The 22,483-nt window shown below is 37.0% G+C and overlaps 1 protein-coding gene and 1 long non-coding RNA gene across 11 annotated transcripts in view; both read right to left on the bottom strand.

Moving 5' to 3' along the window:
* Nucleotides 1-22,483, bottom strand: part of unc-5 — a 259,848-nt gene that overhangs the window by 27,290 nt on the left and 210,075 nt on the right. The window lies entirely within an intron of this gene.
* On the bottom strand, nt 16,444-21,800 carry LOC137244322 (uncharacterized). Of its 3 annotated transcripts, none has more exons than XR_010950900.1 (5): nt 20,664-21,800; nt 19,584-20,259; nt 19,150-19,500; nt 18,751-18,913; nt 16,444-18,664 (listed from the first exon to the last, which is right to left on the bottom strand). It is a non-coding gene; the product is annotated as an uncharacterized lncRNA (long non-coding RNA). The 3 variants fall into 3 exon arrangements; XR_010950901.1 differs by lacking the exon at nt 20,664-21,800 and having other exon boundaries at nt 19,584-19,985; nt 20,125-20,654; XR_010950899.1 differs by lacking the exon at nt 20,664-21,800 and having other exon boundaries at nt 19,584-20,654.

The raw sequence follows: 22,483 nt of genomic DNA, 5'->3' as shown, positions 1-22,483 counted from the left end.
GCCAGTGCGGCCAAGCGCACGCAGTGCAGCTCAGCTGTGGCTTGCCAACCACCACCGCGCTCACTCTCAATTGAGTTTTTAGTTTATCTAAAACTACCAGCCTTTACGCATCGTTCGTGCCCGCATCATTAGTGCAGTTTACTCGCCCACCGCCGTCGCGCAATCTTTCGCTTATTTTAAACAATAATTACATTAATTTGCATAACTTTGTTTACAGTTTAAAGTTTTGAATGGTGAATAAAACCCACATTTTAATTTAACTCCGTGCCCTTTTTTATAAACATAGGTAGTGCTGTGTTAGTATTTATACATGGTCCTTCGAGCCGGATATGAACCAGCGACCTATGGATCTACAGTCCACTTTGAACTCTATGACTCAAGTTATCGAAGCCTTAAAATCGGCAGGGTTCCCTTTGAGGAAGATGTCGGCAAATCACCCTGAAATTTTAAAACCCGTTCCCGACCCTGATTTGCTAGACGTCGACTTCCTTAAATTCCATGATTCGAGTTCCACAAAAACCCTTGGAATTCAGTGGAACGCGCTAACCGACACCTTCACCTACACGTATGATCCACCATCAGCAGAAAACACGACTACAAAAAGGCAGATTCTATCAGCAGTCGCAAAACTGTTTGACCCCGCAGGATGGCTTTCACCAATAATGATTCTTGCCAAAATGTTGCTGCAACAACTCTGGATGGAAGGAACGGATTGGGACGAGGACGTGAAGCCCGGAGCTCTCGAAAAATGGACCTCACTTTATGAAAATTTACCTCATATCAGAGACATTAAAATCCCTAGGTGGGTACAGTATTCCCCCGATAAACTAATCCAGCTGCATGGATTCTCAGATGCTTCAGAAAAAGCATTTTGTGCCTGTATATATTTACGAGTACAAACCCATGAAAATAGTTTTTCATCCCATTTGCTAGCTGCTAAAAGCAAAGTAGCACCCCTCCAAACCGTGAGTCTTCCACGGTTGGAACTCTGTGGAGCAGTTTTACTCTCCAAGTTAGTGAAACAGCTGCGAAGTGAGCTGAATCTACCCCAACACGAACTCATTCTCTGGTGCGATTCTGCCATCGTACTGGCCTGGTTAGAAAAACCACCCCATACCTGGAAAACGTATGTCGCCAACAGAACCTCTGAAATTCTTCAGAACGTTGACAACGCCACTTGGAGGCATGTTTCCAGTAAGGATAACCCAGCGGATTTGGGCACTCGAGGTTGCAAGCCTCAAGATTTAGTCCAATGTCCGCTATGGTGGGAAGGACCTAATTGGCTAATCAATCCATCAACTTCGTGGCCAAAGGATACACCTCACCACTCAACTCCACCCGAACAACGACATGTGGATGTATTCCACACCCTGCAGGAAGAAAATATAGACATACTCGACCGGTTTTCGTCGTTTTCTCGAGCGCTTAGAGTCGTGGCCTATATGTTGCGGTTTATCAAGAAAGCAAGGAAACTGAAAGTTCCAGCCACGCTCAACCTCACCCACGCCGAAGTGAATGATGCCAAATCAAAATCATCATTCAAACTCAACGGAATCATTACGGAGACACGATAGAGCTGCTTCAAACGTCAGGACCCTTACCCAAAAAGAACACCCTTCTGACATTAAACCCCATGCTAGATGACTCAGGAATCATGCGAGTTTCTGGAAGATTAGCATATGCCACCTATAGCTTTAATGAGCGGCACCCAATTATCATACCCGAAAACTCTCGATTTTGTTCTCTTCTGTTAGACTTCCTCCATTCGCACCTGCTGCACGCCGACAAACAGCTGACGATCCGAATGGTACAGCAACAGTACTACATTCCACATTTGAAGCAAAAGGTCAAAAAGCTCGTCTTCCACTGCAAAACCTGCACCATCTATAAACAGCAGATGAAAACGCAGATAATGGCAGCCTTGCCACCCGAGAGGTCAACGTATTCCCTACCCTTTCATACAACAGGAGTCGACTTTGCTGGACCATTTATGGTAAAAACTTCTCCCCTTCGCCGAGCTTCGTATGTCAAAGCTTACGTTTGTGTGTTCGTCTGTTTTTCCACCAAGGCTGTTCATTTAGAAGTGTGCTCTGATCTCACCACGAATGCCTTCAACGCAGCCTTTGCCCGATTTACTGGCCGCCGTGGCCTACCCCACCAGATATATTCTGACAACGGAAAGACGTTCGTCGGCGCACAACGCGGATTACAAAGAGAATTCACCACATTCCTCAAGGAAGTCGCTACAGACGTCGCCGAAAAGTATGCAACTCACGGATTCTCGTGGAAATTCATCCCACCATACGCTCCCCACATGGGTGGTCTATGGGAAGCGGCCGTGAAAAGTTTCAAGATACACTTCACGAAGGTAGCAGGAAACCAAAAGTTTTCCTTCGAAGAGCTCACCACCATCTTAGTACGCATAGAGGCGGTCCTCAACTCCCGACCGCTCTCTCCTATGTCCGAAGATCCAATGGATCCCCTAGTCCTAACCCCAGGGCATTTCCTACGAGGCGCGCCACTCTTATCACTGCCGGAGCCAACTGCAGAGCATCTCACCCTGGTCAACAAATGGCAGAAACTAAAAACGCTTCACCACCAGTTCAGCACACGATGGAAGAACGAGTACCTCAAGGAATTGCACAAGCGGTACAAATGGAAATGCCCTCAACGCAATATTCAAGTTGGAGATTTAGTCGTGGTGAAGGATGATTTACTACCCCCGAACGAATGGCGTTTGGGACGGGTAATCACTTTACACCCTGGATCGGATAGCCATGTTCGAGTTGTGGAACTCAAAACCCAAAACGGAATAATAACCCGAAATATTGCCAAACTGTGCGTGCCACCAACTGCCTAGTAGTGCCAACCCTACCTTTGGTACCCTCGGCTTCATGCCCCTAGCAATCTGGAAATATATCTAAGCTACCCTCACCAACGTATTTTTCTAACCCATTTTTTTTGAGAAATACGTATTTTTCTTCTTTTGTCTTTACAGGACCCGCAGACGTACGGATATGCCGAAATGTCGGCTGTGTGGCCAGCGACACGCGCTAAGGCAGTGCCGGGCGTTCCTCGCGATGAAGCCGGAGGAGCGCTACGAGTGCGCGAGGAACCACCGGTACTGCATCAACTGTCTGGCAGTGTCGCACAGCACCGGGGCATGTGACTCAAAATCAAGCTGCCGCAAATGCTCCCTCGGCCATCACACGCTCCTACACCGAGCTCGACGCACACCCACCAACCCGCGTCGCACCGATAGAGGACCACAGCGCGCAACAGCCCAACATCGCCAACGGGCAATTCGAAGCCGGTCGGCTAGACAGCGCGACGACCGAATACGACAATTAGTAGCCGAGGCACGGGCGGCCCTGGACAGGGTTGATGCCGTCCTTAACCCATCAACGCGTCGGGCGGGGGGGGAGCACGTTGAAGACATGATCGAGTTTTCGGACTAAGTCCGCCCCCTCCGTCTGGCAACACCCGGCCAGTGCGGCCAAGCGCACGCAGTGCAGCTCAGCTGTGGCTTGCCAACCACGACCGCGCTCACTCTCAATTGAGTTTTTAGTTTATCTAAAACTACCAGCCTTTACGCATCGTTCGTGCCCGCATCATTAGTGCAGTTTACTCCCCCACCGCCGTCGCGCAATCTTTCGCTTATTTTAAACAATAATTACATTAATTTGCATAACTTTGTTTACAGTTTAAAGTTTTGAATGGTGAATAAAACCCACATTTTAATTTAACTCCGTGCCCTTTTTTATAAACATAGGTAGTGCTGTGTTAGTATTTATACACTTATGAACAACGAGAACAGAATCGGACCAAGATGGCTGCCCCGAGGAATACCAAAAGAAACATTGATGACCCCAGAAAGTGTATTTTTATACTCAGTTGAGCAGAGCTCACAGAGTATATTAACTTTGATTGGATAACGGTTGGTTGTACAGGTATAAAGGAATCGAGATAGATATAAACTTCCATATATCAAAATCATCAGTATCGAAAAAAAATTTGATTGTGTCATGTCCGTCCGTCCGTCCGTCCGTTAACATGATAACTTGAGTAAATTTTGAGGTATCTTGATGAAATTTGATATGCAGGTTCCTGGGTACTCATCTCTCGCTATTTAAAATGAACGATATCGGACTATAACCACACGCACTTTTTCGATATTGAATATTTCGAAAATTCGAAAAAGTGCGATAATTCATTACCAAAGACGGATAAAGCGATGAAACTTGGTAGGTGAGTTGAACTTATGACGCAGAATAGAAAATTAGTAAAATTTTGGACAATGGGCGTGGCACCGCCCACTTTTAAAAGAAGGTAATTTAGAAGTTTTGCAAGTCGTTGAAGATATCATGATGAAATTTGGCAGGAACGTTACCCCTATTACTATATGTATGTTTAACAAAAATTTGCAAAATCGGAGAACGACCACGCCCACTTAAAAAAAATGTTTGTTAGTCAAATGTAAAAAAAAAGTTAATATCTTTACAGTATATAAGTAAATTATGTCAACATTCAACTCCAGTAATGATATGGTGCAACAAAATACAAAAATAAAATAAAATGTCAAAATGGGCGTGGCTCCGCCCTTTTTCATTTAATTTGTCTAGGATACTTTTAATGCCATAAGTCGAACAAAAATTTACCAACCCTTGTGAAATTTCGTATGGGCTTAGATTCTAGGACAATAACTGTTTTCTGTGAAAAAGGGCGAAACCGGTTGAAGACACGCCCAGTTTTTATACACAGTCGACCGTCTGTCCTTCCGCTCGGCCTTTAACACGATAACTTGAGCAAAGATCGATATATCTTTACTAAGCTCAGGTCAAGATAAGTACCTGAACTCACTTTGTATTGGTATAAAAAATGGCCCATTTCGAAAATTACGAAAAATGAAAAAACAAATGCCATAATTCTATACCAAATACGAAAAAAGGGATGAAACATGGTAATTGGATTGGTTTATTGACGCAAAATATTACTTTGGAAAAAAACTTTGTAAAATAGGTGTGAAACCTACCATATTAAGTAGAAGAAAATGAAAAAGTTCTGCAGGGCGAAATCAAAAGCCCTTGGAATCTGGGCAGAAATACTGTTCGTGGTATTACATATTTAATAAATAAATTAGCGGTACCCGAAAGATGATGGTCTGGGTCACCCTGGTCCACATTTTGGTCGATATCTCGAAAACGCCTTCACACACACAACTACCACCTCTACCTTTTAAAACCCTCATTAATACCTTTAATTTGATACCCATATCGTACAAACACATTAAAGAGTCACCTTTATGGCGATATCTCGAAAAGGTGTCCACCTGTAGAACCAAGGCCCACTCCCTTTTAAAATAGTCATTATCACCTTTTGTTTGATACCCATATTGTACAAACGCATTCTAGAGTCAACCCTGGTCCACCTTTATAACGATATCCCGAAAACGCGTCCACCTATAGAACTAAGGCCCACTCCCTTTTAAAATACTCATTAACACCTTTCGTTTGGTACCCATATTGTACAAACGCATTCTAGAGTCACCCCTGGTCCACCTTTATGGCGATATCTGAAAAGGCGTCCACCTATAGAACTAAGGCCCACTCCCTTTTAGAATAATCATTAACACCTTTCATTTGATACCCATATCGTACAAACAAATTCTAGAGTCGCCCCTGGCCAACCTTTATGGCGATATCTCGAAAAGGCGTCCTCCCATAGAACTAAGGCCCACTCCCTTTTAAAATACTCATTAACACCTTTCGTTTGGTACCCATATTGTACAAACGCATTCTAGAGTCACCCCTGATCCACCTTTATGGCGATATCTCGAAAAGGCGTCCTCCCATAGAACTAAGGCCCACTCCCTTTTAAAATACTCATTAACACCTTTCATTTGATACCCATATCGTACAAACAAATTCTAGAGTCACCCCTGGCCCACCTTTATGGCGATATCTCGAAAAGGCGTCCACCTATAGAACTAAGGCCCACACCCTTTTAAAAAACTCATTAACACCTTTCATTTGATACCCATATCGTACAAACAAATTCTAGAGTCACCCCTGGTCCACCTTTATGACGATATCTCGAAAAGGCGTCCACCTATAGAACTAAGGTCCATTCCCTTTTAAAATACTCATTAACACCTTTCATTTGATACCCATATCGTACAAGCAAATTCTAGAGTCAGCCCTGGTCCACCTTTATGGCGATATCCCTAAATGGCGTCCATCTATAGAATTATGGCCCACTCCGTCTTAAAATACCCTTTAATACCTTCCATATGATACATGTCATACAAACACATTCTGGGGTTACCCTAGGTTAATTTTCCTACATGGTGATTTTCCCTTATTTTGTCTACAAAGCTCTCAGCTGAGTATGTAATGTTCGGTTACACCCGAACTTAGCCTTCCTTACTTGTTAAACATTACTTTTTGCGTACGATTACCAAGATACGAAGAAATCCAACATATAAAACGGGGTTGAAAACCAAGTTGACCGAGCTTATGAGTAAGTAATGGGTGTGATACTTTGTCGAAAGCTTTACTGAAATCGGTGTAAATTACATCGGTGTTAAGACCTTTTCTAAATCCATTAGAAACGTGAGTGGTAAATTCCAGTAAATTGGTGATAGTTGATTTGCCCTTACAGAACCCATGTTGTGAGCTTGCAATTATGGGGGAAATAGAGAACGTTAGGTGGTGGGTAACAATAGCCTCGAAAAACTTTGGGATAGCGGATAACTTTGTTATGCCCCGGTAGTTTTCTATTGAAGACCTGCTTCCATTTTTATGAAGCGGGATAAGAAAAGATTCTGGGAAAACGCCATATATTAAAGATAAATTATATAAATCTGTTAGCGGCTGATAGATATTTGCAGGACATTTTTTAAGAAAGTGTGTCGGGATCCTATCAGGCAGGCATGCTTAACGAACGAAACGATATCATTTCGTTACGATAATCAACGCTAATAAACGTAACGAAATGATATCGTTTCGTTCGTTAAGCATGCCTACTATCAGGGCTGTATGTATATGAAACTTTTAAAGTTTAAAGCTCTGATTGGTTAACACGAATCAATATGGTATGGGTATTCATTAGGCGAAACGTTGGTATCAATAATTTGATTTGAAAAATTCCGCAAAGAAGCCGGCGATCTCTTGATCATCGCTGAAAATATTATCTTGGAATTTCATGGAAAACCTTTCACCCTGCGCTTAGGGTTTACGAATCCGTAAAATGCCTTCGGGTTGCAAGTTATATTTCTTTTCATTATTTCATTCATAAGATTTGTAACACTTTTTGTTCAATTGAAAATACTTGCAGCCTATAATCGAGTACTGTAAGTAATGGTTATGTAAACCCGTCTTTTTAAACAACTTGAAAGACCGAGATTTTTATTCTTTAAACTTTTCAGCTTTTTAGTGAACCATACTTGGCTTGTATCGGAATGTACACAAATCCGCTTAGGTACGTATTTTTCAAAAAGACAGTAAATGGTATTGTAAAAGTGAGAAACGCTTTGGTCCACATCAGCATTAAATATTGGCCACACTGTTCGAGATAAATCACGATTTAATTTTTTGAAATTGGCCTTCGCAAAGTCAAAGCGATAACAGGAGTTGTATCGTTTATTGCCGCAGTTACGAGCAATACTTACCACTTCGTAAACTATTTTGAGGGAAGGGTGGTAAGCATCGACTAATGGAATAATTAGTCATCATCCACAAATCTAATACTTTTCCGAATTTATTCGATTGGGTGTTGATTTGTTAAAGGCAAGGTTCAGCCATTCCGGCTAGAAATTTATTGTTGGAAGACTTTGAGGAAACTGGTACGATATTAAAGTCAGAGATGCACCATGCTACGTGCGGCATATTGAAGTCACCCAAGACAATAATGGAATCGGAAGGCTTTAGCATCGAATTAACAGTTTTTAGCTAGGAAATATGATGCATATACACGGAGAGTTCAGAAGATGGCGGGATATAACAGATGGCTAAATAAATGTGGATATTTGCTAGTTAAGTGCGTATGCACAAGAACTCAGTTATATCGATGGCGAGTACGCTAATCTCTTCAGATGGTATTGAAGAGTGTACAGCAAGCAGAACTCCACCTCCAACTCTGTTCAGGCGGTCATTTCTATATATTTGGTAGTCATTACAGAGGATCTCTGAATTAAAGACATGAGGTTTCAGCCAAGTTTCGGTAAAAGCAATTATATCGTAACTTAAGTTAAATGATTTTAAAAACAGTTCTGTTAATTTGGTGTTTAAGCCTCTAACATTTTGATAAAATATATCTAAAGCAGATTTTACGTTCAGTTTTTTGACTCAGAGTTATTAAGAGGGATCTTTGCTAAGTTTGGAACACTCTTATAACGCCTATATTCAACTCCCGCACAAGTGCCCCAGGGGGCAAAAATCGTTACTCAAGATAGTATCAAAATGTTCAGTAGGTACATCTACTCTAAAGGAAGATACACTAACTAAAATTAAATTTCCGAATTGTTACGTGATCGGTTTTCCTTTTTGAGGAGATATACGATTTCATATCCTCCTCAGTAGTATTCCTCTCGAATCTTGACACGAATATCGATTTTTTAGGAGGGACTACAACCAACTTCCTAGTTCCAGGCTGAGTCGCCTGAGAACTGTGTGAAGGTTCAATATTTTTTCTAGCTGCTGGTTTTGTTGGAGGTGCTTTTGATGTTGAAGGCTCTATTGTAAGTGGACTTGGAGATGCTAAGTTTATTAATTCTATCGTGCTGGGTGCCGGAACGATTGTGTTATGTATGTTTTGAACGGGGTCTAGGGTCAGTACGCCAGCCGAGACATCAGTTCGTTTTCGTTTGCTGTCACGGCTGTCGCTATTAGCATTAGCAGCTGAATCGGTAATACATTTAAAAGTTTTAAACAAGTTTTCATAATACTTGAATTTATCTCCCAATGTAGAAAGTTCCTTACCGATTTCAGAGAATGCGTTTCGGGTACACTCAGAGAAAAAATACTGTAATATTAACCAAATTAGGGGTTGAGACAACAGATTTCACAGGTAAATCACCTCCAAAGGATTTATTTGTTAAAACAACAGATGCTTATCGATTGCCCACAGCTCAAAAGTTTCACTGTTGAATTTTCAAAATTTCTGTTCAATCAACTTTTATTAATTCGTTGGTTCAACAAGTTTTCTGTTAACTGTTAACGAACGTGACAGTTGATTTACCATATTTTTTCAGCCATTTTACTGTTGAATTCACAAATTTACTGTCGACTTACCTCTTTTGTAACTGGTTGGTTCAACCGTTTATCTGGTAATTGTTGACAGTTTAGACGGTTATTTTGCCAAATTTTTTTGTGTAAATAAAAGTGTAACCTGTTCATTTAACCACAAAAATGCAGTTGATTTAAGAGAAAATGTGTTTTTGTGGAAAGTTAAAACTGGTTCTTTTTATAAACAATTTAGTTTCCAAAATGATTAAAAAAACGGGATGGATATATTTGTTAACCTTTATTTCACTCATTTATTTTACATATTTGTAGTAATTAAATATGTATATTTAAAAATAATACTTAACTGTGTTTAAAATAACTTATACACACTGGGTCAATAGCTACAAAAAACTTGTATTAATTTTAAAATTTCATTTTACATTTTGAATACTTAAATAAATCATAAATAAGTCACTGCGTTCGCACTATTGCATTAAATAACCCGCTAATAATGATAAAACTGAAAATTACGCCTTTTATTTCTTAGATATGTTGAACCGTCAGCCATACTGTATATATGAATCGGCAGACTAGTAAAAAATTCGTTTGTATTTAAACAGATTTCTTGAGTATTAGCTCCAACAACAAATGACTGGTAATGTACATCAAATTCTTTCAAGTGGATTTTAGAAGAAATTATAAAAAAATGATTTTCTTTGTCGATTAGTAATCCCTCAATTTTGTGTAAATATAAATTTTCTGAAAAACTCGTTAGATAAAACTTTTTTTGGCGGCCACCGTGGTGTGATGGTAGCGTGCTCCGCCTATCACACCGTATGCCCTGGGTTCAACTCCCGGGCAAAGCAACATCAAAATTTTAGAAATAAGATTTCTCAATTAGAAGAAAATTTTTCTAAGCGGGGTCGCCCCTCGGCAGTGTCTGGCAAGCGCTCCGATTGTATTTCTGCCATGAAAAGCTCTCAGCGAAAACTCATCTGCCTTGCAGATGCCGTTCGGAGTCGGCATAAAACATGTAGGTCCCGTCCGGCCAATTTGTAGGGAAAAATCAAGAGGAGCATGACGCAAATTGGAAGAGAAGCTCGGCCTTAGATCTCTTCGGAGGTTATCGCGCCTTACATTTATTTATTTTTAAAACTTTTTTTATAGACACTACCTTTAAATGTCACTGATTTAGCAAAAACGAATCCCTCTGTGGTTAAATTACTAGTCATAAGGAAAGAATCAATAGTATTATTTTCGTGTACTCCATCTTCAGTATATACTAAATATGGTGTTGCATCATTATATTTCAAAAGAAAGTTTGAAAATTGATAAGATGTTTTCATTGCCAGTGACTAAGAAATATTCTTCCGAGAATAACTAACAGACGTATATTTTTTTTAAGTCTTTATGTTTCGCCTCAAACCTCAAACACCAAGTATATTTCAAAGGTCCAGCTGCTTTGATTGCTGAGCCATAGTGAACCAAGAAATGATGTTTTGGCATAAGAGGTCCGAATAATTTTAAGTATAATTCGTGATGACGAGATATGGTTTCTATTAAAAGTTCAATATCTTTTATAGTGAAAGTAGAATACAGGCAAATATCAATGACTTTAATTAATAAAATGATAAGCTTCCATACTTCATCAGTTCTTGGTATTTTATCTCCAATAATTAATGGTAAGAAATGTGTGAATGTACGAGTTTCACTTGCTGTCATTTTTAAATTTGACTTACGAAGGCATATCATTATTAACGGACACGAGAAATTACCTATTTCGATTTCCCTGTACATAAAATTCTATACCAAATACGAAAAAAGGGATGAAACATGGTAATTGGATTGGTTTATTGACGCAAAATATTACTTTGGAAAAAAACTTTGTAAAACAGGTGTGAAACCTACCATATTAAGTAGAAGAAAATGAAAAAGTTCTGCAGGGCGAAATCAAAATCCCTTGGAATCTGGGCAGAAATACTGTTCATGGTATTACATATTTAATAAATAAATTAGCGGTACCCGAAAGATGATGGTCTGGGTCACCCTGGTCCACATTTTGGTCGATATCTCGAAAACGCCTTCACACACACAACTACCACCTCTACCTTTTAAAACCCTCATTAATACCTTTAATTTGATACCCATATCGTACAAACACATTAAAGAGTCACCTTTATGGCGATATCTCGAAAAGGTGTCCACCTGTAGAACCAAGGCCCACTCCCTTTTAAAATAGTCATTATCACCTTTTGTTTGATACCCATATTGTACAAACGCATTCTAGAGTCAACCCTGGTCCACCTTTATAACGATATCCCGAAAACGCGTCCACCTATAGAACTAAGGCCCACTCCCTTTTAAAATACTCAGTAACACCTTTCATTTGATACCCATATCGTACAAACAAATTCTAGAGTCACCCCTGGTCCACCTTTATGGCGATATCTGAAAAGGCGTCCACCTATAGAACTAAGGCCCACTCCCTTTTAGAATAATCATTAACACCTTTCATTTGATACCCATATCGTACAAACAAATTCTAGAGTCGCCCCTGGTCCACCTTTATGGCGATATCTCGAAAAGGTGTCCTCCCATAGAACTAAGGCCCACTCCCTTTTAAAATACTCATTAACACCTTTCGTTTGGTACCCATATTGTACAAACGCATTCTAGAGTCACCCCTGGTCCACCTTTATGGCGATATCTCGAAAAGGCGTCCTCCCATAGAACTAAGGCCCACTCCCTTTTAAAATACTCATTAACACCTTTCATTTGATACCCATATCGTACAAACAAATTCTAGAGTCACCCCTGGCCCACCTTTATGGCGATATCTCGAAAAGGCGTCCACCTATAGAACTAAGGCCCACGCCCTTTTAAAAAACTCATTAACACCTTTCATTTGATACCCATATCGTACAAACAAATTCTAGAGTCACCCCTGGTCCACCTTTATGACGATATCTCGAAAAGGCGTCCACCTATAGAACTAAGGTCCATTCCCTTTTAAAATACTCATTAACACCTTTCATTTGATACCCATATCGTACAAGCAAATTCTAGAGTCAGCCCTGGTCCACCTTTATGGCGATATCCCTAAATGGCGTCCATCTATAGAATTATGGCCCACTCCGTCTTAAAATACCCTTTAATACCTTCCATATGATACACATGTCATACAAACACATTCTGGGGTTACCCTAGGTTAATTTTCCTACATGGTGATTTTCCCTTATTTTGTCTACAAAGCTCTCAGCTGAGTATGTAATGTTCGGTTGCACCCGAACTTAGCCTTCCTTACTTGTTAAACATTACTTTTTGCGTACGATTACCAAGATACGAAGAAATCCAACATATAAAACGGGGTTAAAAACCAAGTTGACCGAGCTTATGAGTAAGTAATGGGTGTGATACTTTGTCGAAAGCTTTACTGAAATCGGTGTAAATTACATCGGTGTTAAGACCTTTTCTAAATCCATTAGAAACGTGAGTGGTAAATTCCAGTAAATTGGTGATAGTTGATTTGCCCTTACAGAACCCATGTTGTGAGCTTGCAATTATGGGGGAAATAGAGAATGTTAGGTGGTGGGTAACAATAGCCTCAAAAAACTTTGGGATAGCGGATAACTTTGTTATGCCCCGGTAGTTTTCTATTGAAGACCTGCTTCCATTTTTATGAAGCGGGATAAGAAAAGATTCTGGGAAAACGCCATATATTAAAGATAAATTATATAAATCTGTTAGCGGCTGATAGATATTTGCAGGACATTTTTTAAGAAAGTGTGTCGGGATCCTATCAGGGCTGTATGTATATGAAACTTTTAAAGTTTAAAGCTCTGATTGATTAACACGAATCAATATGGTATGGGTATTCATTAGGCGAAACGTTGGTATCAATAATTTGATTTGAAAAATTCCGCAAAGAAGCCGGCGATCTCTTGATCATCGCTGAAAATATTATCTTGGAATTTCATGGAAAACCTTTCACCCTGCGCTTAGAGTTTACGAATCCGTAAAATGCCTTCGGGTTGCAAGTTATATTTCTTTTCATTATTTCATTCATAAGATTTGTAACACTTTTTGTTCAATTGAAAATACTTGCAGCCTATAATCGAGTACTGTAAGTAATGGTTATGTAAACCCGTCTTTTTAAACAACTTGAAAGACCGAGATTTTTATTCTTTAAACTTTTCAGCTTTTTAGTGAACCATACTTGGCTTGTATCGGAATGTACACAAATCCGCTTAGGTACGTATTTTTCAAAAAGACAGTAAATGGTATTGTAAAAGTGAGAAACGCTTTGCTCCACATCAGCATTAAATATTGCCCACACTGTTCGAGATAAATCACGATTTAATTTTTTGAAATTGGCCTTCGCAAAGTCAAAGCGATAACAGGAGTTGTATCGTTTATTGCCGCAGTTACGAGCACTACTTACCACTTCGTAAACTATTTTGAGGGAAGGGTGGTAAGCATCTTCAGGTTCAATAATGGGTTAGCATCGACTAATGGAATAATTAGTCATCATCCACAAATCTAATACTTTTCCGAATTTATTCGATTGGATGTTGATTTGTTAAAGGCAAGGTTCAGCCATTCCGGCTAGAAATTTATTGTTGGAAGACTTTGAGGAAACTGGTACGATATTAAAGTCAGAGATGCACCATGCTACGTGCGGCATATTGAAGTCACCCAAGACAATAATGGAATCGGAAGGCTTTAGCATCGAATTAACAGTTTTTAGCTAGGAAATATGATGCATATACACGGAGAGTTCAGAAGATGGCGGGATATAACAGATGGCTAAATAAATGTGGATATTTGCTAGTTGAGTGCGTATGCACAAGAACTCAGTTATATCGATGGCGAGTACGCTAATCTCTTCAGATGGTATTGAAGAGTGTACAGCAAGCAGAACTCCACCCCCAACTCTGTTCAGGCGGTCATTTCTATATATTTGGTAGTCATTACAGAGGATATCTGAATTAAAGACATGAGGTTTCAGCCAAGTTTCGGTAAAAGCAATTATATCGTAACTTAAGTTAAATGATTTTAAAAACAGTTCTGTTAATTTGGTGTTTAAGCCTCTAACATTTTGATAAAATATATCTAAAGCAGATTTTACGTTCAGTTTTTTGACTCAGAGTTATTAAGAGGGATCTTTGCTAAGTTTGGAACACTCTTATAACGCCTATATTCAACTCCCGCACAAGTGCCCCAGGGGGAAAAAATCGTTACTCAAGATAGTATCAAAATGTTCAGTAGGTACATCTACTCTAAAGGAAGATACACTAACTAAAATTAAATTTCCGAATTGTTACGTGATCGGTTTTCCTTTTTGAGGAGATATACGATTTCATATCCTCCTCAGTAGTATTCCTCTCGAATCTTGACACGAATATCGATTTTTTTAGGAGGGACTACAACCAACTTCCTAGTTCCAGGCTGAGTCGCCTGAGAACTGTGTGAAGGTTCAATATTTTTTCTAGCTGCTGGTTTTGTTGGAGGTGCTTTTGATGTTGAAGGCTCTATTGTATGTGGACTTGGAGATGCTAAGTTTATTAATTCTATCGTGCTGGGTGCCGGAACGATTGTGTTATGTATGTTTTGAACGGGGTCTAGGGTCAGTACGCCAGCCGAGACATCAGTTCGTTTTCGTTTGCTGTCACGGCTGTCGCTATTAGCATTAGCAGCTGAATCGGTAATACATTTAAAAGTTTTAAACAAGTTTTCATAATACTTGAATTTATCTCCCAATGTAGAAAGTTCCTTACCGATTTCAGAGAATGCGTTTCGGGTACACTCAGAGAAAAAATACTGTAATATTAACCAAATTAGGGGTTGAGACAACAGATTTCACAGGTAAATCACATCCAAAGGATTTATTTGTTAAAACAACAGATGCTTATCGATTGCCCACAGCTCAAAAGTTTCACTGTTGAATTTTCAAAATTTCTGTTCAATCAACTTTTATTAATTCGTTGGTTCAACAAGTTTTCTGTTAACTGTTAACGAACGTGACAGTTGATTTACCATATTTTTTCAGCAATTTTACTGTTGAATTCACAAATTTACTGTCGACTTACCTCTTTTGTAACTGGTTGGTTCAACCGTTTATCTGGTAATTGTTGACAGTTTAGACGGTTATTTTGCCAAATTTTTTTGTGTAAATAAAAGTGTAACCTGTTCATTTAACCACAAAAATGCAGTTGATTTAAGAGAAAATGTGTTTTTGTGGAAAGTTAAAACTGGTTCTTTTTATAAACAATTTAGTTTCCAAAATGATTAAAAAAACGGGATGGATATATTTGTTAACCTTTATTTCACTCATTTATTTTACATATTTTTAGTAATTAAATATGTATATTTAAAAATAATACTTAACTGTGTTTAAAATAACTAATACACACTGGGTCAATAGCTACAAAAAACTTGTATTAATTTTAAAATTTCATTTTACATTTTGAATACTTAAATAAATCATAAATAAGTCACACGTTCGCACTATTGCATTAAATAACCCGCTAATAATGATAAAACTGAAAATTACGCCTTTTATTTCTTAGATATGTTGAACCGTCAGCCATACTGTATATATGCATCGGGGGACTAGTAAAAAATTCGTTTGCATTTAAACAGATTTCTTGAGTATTAGCTCCAACAACAAATGACTGGTAATGTACATCAAATTCTTTCAAGTGGATTTTAGAAGAAATTATAAAAAAATGATTTTCTTTGTCGATTAGTAATCCCTCAATTTTGTGTAAATATAAATTTTCTGAAAAACTCGTTAGATAAAACTTTTTTTTATAGACACTACCTTTAAATGTCACTGATTTAGCAAAAACGAATCCCTCTGTGGTTAAATTACTAGTCATAAGGAAAGAATCAATAGTATTATTTTCGTGTACTCCATCTTCAGTATATACTAAATATGGTGTTGCATCATTATATTTCAAAAGAAAGTTTGAAAATTGATAAGATGTTTTCATTGCCAGTGACTAAGAAATATTCTTCCGAGAATAACTAACAGACGTATATTTTTTTAAGTCTTTATGTTTCGCCTCAAACCTCAAACACCAAGTATATTTCAAAGGTCCAGCTGCTTTGATTGCTGAGCCATAGTGAACCAAGAAATGATGTTTTGGCATAAGAGGTCCGAATAATTTTAAGTATAATTCGTGATGACGAGATATGGTTTCTATTAAAAGTTCAATACATTTTACAGTGAAAGTAGAATACAGGCAAATATCAATGACTTTAATTAATAAAATGATAAGCTTCCATACTTCATCAGTTCTTGGTATTTTATCTCCAATAATTAATGGTAAGAAATGTGTGAATGTACGAGTTTCACTTGCTGTCATTTTTAAATTTGACTTACGAAGGCATATCATTTTTAACGGACACGAGAAATTACCTATTTCGATTTCCCTGTACATAAAATTTTGTTTGCGTATATTAAAAAACTCTAAAGAAAAATATTTTTTTTTCAATGAAGTATAATAGTGATTTGCATATTTCATATCGACAAATTCCCTCAAAAATGTCATGCATCACATCAACGCTAAAGTTATTAGTAACATAAAAGGTGTTAAGGTCATTAAATATACTGTTTTCTTCTATTCCAGTAACTTTGTAATTATTTAAATCAAGGTCTTCTGAATAATTGTGCATATTTCTAAAGTAATCGTTTACTCCGATACAATCTTTTCGTATATCTGCCTTAGATCTTCTACAAAGACGACATAATTTTTCAGAACAAAACGATTTACAAAATCCAAGTATTGTCTACATCCCTAAGTTATCTCCTAGAATAAGTTCTAATGTAAAAAAAAAACATGATAAATATTTCCATTGGCATTTATTTCAATGCCCCTTTCTTCTAAAATTTTAATTTCATCAACGAGACCATATAAAGCTGAGTTACTACCAAAATCTTTCACGTAACAACTTTTGACAAGTGCAGCCACGAAAATAAAATTTAAGCTAGATAGTAAATATTGCGGCATAGTCGGAAAAGAATAATAGATAGCGCATATTGAATCTTTAGTTGCATGGCTTCCTAAGGGATTGTTTGTTTCAATGTCATCGGAGTAAAGAAAATATGGTATAATCCACTTGTCTTTACCAATTATGCCAACCTTTGATTTAAAAATAGATCAATTTACAAACTTCGAATAATGCGTCTGGTTTTGTAAAAATTGTGTGTTTTTCAATGTTTCTCGAAAAATAGATCTTAGTTCGAATATTTTTTGAAATTGGAAGCGTAATGGCATTATATAAGCTTTAGAACTACTTTCCGCCAAAGAGGGATTTCCAAGTCGGATTCGTGGTACAATTTCATTGTTTATAGTATGCTCCCGAAAAGCTTTAAACAAGTTTTTGTTTTGAATGTATTTACAAAATTTATATTCCGTGTTTACATGTTGTAATGGATCTGAACTAACTTCAAAACACTCATTTAATTTGGGTGCTAAGGGAAAGTTCATTTCATTTTTAAGTAAGTCTTTGATATTAGTAACTATAACTTTACATATATTCGTGACAGTTTTTTGAAGACTAAGAGCATCCTTACGATTTAGATTATTTTTTGAATACAGTTCAGATGAAAATAGCAAGGCAGTTTCGATAATTTCATCTTTTGGATCACTTTTCATTTTACAATTTGTATCTTTTGTTTGAATATCTTGACAATTATTTAATGATAGTGCTGTGTTGGTAAAATTTACCGATTTTGGTTTAACGGAACTAAAGCTCAAGTTATCATCACGGGCATCTTTTTCATGTCTATTAAGATGTTTTGCAAATGACCATTTGCTTGAAAAATGCTGGAAACAATTTTTCTGCGCACATTTTTACACACCAAAATTTTTCAATTTACGTTTGTCCTTAAAGTGAGTTATTAACTTCTTAACCGTTTCAATGCTGCATTTGCAAAGGAAGCAGAATGCATTTTAATTTTTATTTAATAACGAATTCAAATGAGATATAAGCCCACTAACTTTTGACTGATGCTCGTCGTATTTTGTGTCAATTTCAAAAAAAAAACTTTTGAATAAAAAGCCAAACACCTTTGCAATATAAGGGATATTGTAAATCGAAAACTTGAAAAATTTTAAAGCATATATCTAGTGCTGGCAAGAATGATGAGAAATTGGGCTTAGTTCCGTCTATATAAACAATATAATTATCTATTGATGTAATAGTACTACCAGTAACTATAATTATGGGCTGCAACGTATTCTTCTCTTGAGAAAAACGTTCCTTTATATTAGAAATTGTTTCTTCTAAATTTGATGCAGAGTTAACGTGGAGTAAAAAACTGTCCATCCCTTCCTGAATGGTTACCCTTTTTATCGCCTTATTGATTGTATATCTGGCGACTGGTGTAATAACTGCATTCAGTAGTAGAGAGATTATGTAGTCTTTAGAGCCTGAAATTATATATATGTAAGTGTACGTGTGTGTTAAAATATAACGCGATTCGTGTTTATTAATATACATATAGTTAGTACATTACCTGCATTTAATTTTTCGCTTTCGAGTATCGTAAGTTTTTCTCGAGTGGATTTGTCCTTTATGTGTATTTTATAATAGCTGGATATCGGGGGGACGAAATCATTCCACTTTGCAAATAAGTTTCTTCCTTTGGTCGGATAGAGGATATCAAAATCACAATTAATCTGGAATATTAAGACAGCGGAAAAACAAAATTGTAATGAATATGAAATTAGATTCATAATATATGGCAACACAAGTAACTATCGTAAAATATCGTCGTCTTAGAATGTAAACCTGCTAACTAGGGTGAAAACAAATTTCCCTGCAGCAATTAGAGACATTTACGCAAAGCGAAATTTCGAGCTACTGGTATAACACGTTTACATTTTGAGGCACGTACATATGATCAAAATATTACCAGTTTTGGTCCAAGTATACAATGTTTGTATAGCGGCCACTCAAATAGAAAAGCGGATATCGGTCCTCCTTTCTCTAGTGAGTTTTTCAATCCAATTTTCCTGTAGCCATGTGTTGTTTTCCACTTATCCTAAACTACCTCTACTGGGCTGTCGTTGTGCTTCAGCCAGATCTTGATTTTTTGACATAAAATTTCGTCTGTCTCAAAATTTTCGGCTACCGGTAAATTATTCGCTTCTTCAGTACTTGCACACAAACTCAATGGCTTTTTTCCTTTTCGATGATTAAAATAGCGGTCATACAATTTTCCAAATGGCTTTCTAGTTTCTCCACGGCGTCCAAAATAAGTCGACTAAACAAAAGAGTTAAATACGTTACATCAATCAAAAACTAATTCCAATGTCATAGCTTGATCATATTTTAATTCAAACATACTGTGTGCTCGCCTGAAAAATAACGGCATATCTTGTTCGAAAGTTTGTCCAGATCGTTTAAAGAAAGCTTAATTCGGGAAGCCAAATAATGGTCAATAACACAATTTGAGATACTTTGCTGGTGGTATGGTGTAAGAGTTTGTTGATCGACGTAATAATCGAGGGCGTCTTTTCCTCGAGCATAATATTGCAGAATATTTTGAATGTCTACCTACATTATAAAATATCAAATAAAAATGCCACAGATCCATGCATACTTATGTATGTATATTATTTCCTCAAGTGAACCATGCGAAGTTTGTGATGCACTTAAAGGTGTAGAGCTGAATGAAACACCCTCATTCTCCTTAATCCATTGGTTAACTTTTTTAATCGCAGACGTTATATCTTCATCTTCGCCAAACTACAAGATTGAAAAAGAAACTGAAAATCACAGTGCATCGACAGTTGAAATAATGACAGAAATTATGTGTCTTGTCATTTGCTAAAATAAAGTTGGAAAAGTATAAAGAAAAAGGTGTTATTTAAAAAAGTATTCATACCTCCTGTTTCTTCCACAATTTCATTTTTTCACGCAATTTCGCTTTAGTGCCTACTACAACAACTGACGGAAAAATTGTGTCCAAGTCGATTTCAGTTAAGTAGGTACCTCAACTCTTCAATTCCAACGCTCGCGTCTATAAACAAGTATATACATGATTAGAAAAGGTTTAATAAATAATTTAATTGCAAATTAAATATGCACTTTCACTAGATCCCGTTTAGTTTGCATATGAAAATACATATATAGTTGCGCGAGAAGTATTAAATTATGCGTTTTCGCCCCGGTATCAATAATCCGAAAGCAGAAAGAAAAAAAATCGTTTCACTAGAGATATTTGCAAAAAACAGTTGCAAGTTTTCATATGGTTGTTGTACCTATATTTCATCAATTTGTTGTACCTACCCGCAGGCACAGTCACTGCAACTTTTTTTGCAAATATCTCCATTTTTTATATAAATCACAAGTATTACGAACACTCAATAAACTTCAAATTTTTCATTTGTAGATATTGCAAACTTTAATATTAAATTTACTTACTTCTTAGTATAAGATAAATTTTGTCCAATTCCCATTCCTTTAGCAAACTTAAAAGCTTTTCGTCTGCCTGCACTTCTTCGCTTTCATATATAAATATATTAAAATCACTATCGGATACGGCCATATTATTATTCAAATGTTATAAATTATCCGCGATCCGAAAACACTTGATAATTTTTTTACAATTCACTTACTGCGCGTCTCTTCTGCAAACGAAAATATGCACATATTTATGTCAACAGCCTCAAACTTGTATGTAAAAGCTAACGGGATCAGCTTTGTTTTTTTCACAAAAAATCATGGCTTGCTAAGCATAAGTTGAAATTAACAGAAATGCGGTGGTTCAACACGATTCATTTATAAATCAGCTGGAAATTCTGTTAGTTGTTACCAGATAAAGGGAAATACCAGATGTACGATTAATTTAACAGTGGCAATTGGTAATTTTATGGAGATTTGTGTATCTAACAGTGGTAATTGGAAAATCAACTGCGATTTCTGTTAGTAATCAACAGATTTATTTGTTGAATTACCAGTCACACCCAACAGTTTAAATTAACAATTTTTTGTTGAAATCTACAGGGAGACAGTTAATTCAATAGTGTCAGTTGTTATGAGAAACATAATTTCTGGCAATAATTTATTGTAATAAGCTGAATAGGTTTATTTGTTAAAGAAACAGTTTCTTATAGTTCCTTTACACCATAAATCCGTTAGTTTAACCAAAAAAATTTGTTGTTTTAGCGGTTTTTAAAAACAACAGCAGAGAACTGTTAATATTACAGTATTTTTTCCTCTGAGTGTATGTTTTAAAAGCTTAAAAAGATCCACTCCCGTGGATGTGCATTTCAAGCACGACCAACGCACGCCCCTATTATCGTTGATCGCGTCACACACCCTTGCTGTCAAACTAGCGCACTTCATATGAGCAAGCTCATCACAAAGCCAGCACGACACGAAACACTCGGTATCAGCTTTCACTTGGCAGTTAACAAAATTGCAAGACATTATAAGGTAAAGTACAAATTGGTTAAACAGACGGAGGCAATAAAAATAGTTTGGAGATCACAGTAAGAAAATCCTGTATGAGCAGTTTAAGATCGTTATTAACTTACGCTTAACAACACACAATGCAAACAGCTGTGACAGTGAAAAGAAAAGGAAATAAATGTGCATGAGCAAATAACAATTGAAAACTGAAAATAAATAAATAAATTCCAATCAAATGCAACAACAAATATGCAAAGTGACTCGTCAAATATGTATGTATATATACACTTTATCAATTATTTTTAAGATACAATTTATTGTAGTAAAGAAAAGCAGAACTTTAAATTGCTGAACATAGTACACAACGTGTTTACACTTATTTTTAGCACAATAATTATTTAAGCAAAGAAATTTATTGATATAAAAACAAAATAAGGCACAGTAAAAATCAAACACAACTTCACAGCTTGACGTAAATTAAATTGAATTAATTAACAACGGTTGTCAGGGTTTTTCAATTATGATTTTAAGTTTGATTTCGTCATTTCAGGTCAATTCTGAGTAAAAAAGTTAACTTGCCTTTCCGCAAGTGGGCTTTATGCCCAAATTACATGTGCAGCTGTTTTGCTGCTGCTTGATTGCGTTGTAGACACATTTACCTGGCAGCTCTATGCAGCGACTTGTGTCAAACCTTTATAAAATGAATTTTTTTAATGGACGTTTTGACAGCGCACTGTCCTCAAGTGGCCAAATGAAAGCAGGATAATCCTGTTCAATGTATTTTTTGTGATATATACAATATTTATACATATATATATTTTTTTTTTTGC

This window comes from Eurosta solidaginis, chromosome 3, assembly GCF_040869045.1.
Source record: "Eurosta solidaginis isolate ZX-2024a chromosome 3, ASM4086904v1, whole genome shotgun sequence".
Classification (NCBI taxonomy): domain Eukaryota; kingdom Metazoa; phylum Arthropoda; class Insecta; order Diptera; family Tephritidae; genus Eurosta; species Eurosta solidaginis.
Note: the sequence above shows the minus strand (reverse complement) of the source record. Positions and strands in the feature narration are given on the sequence as shown.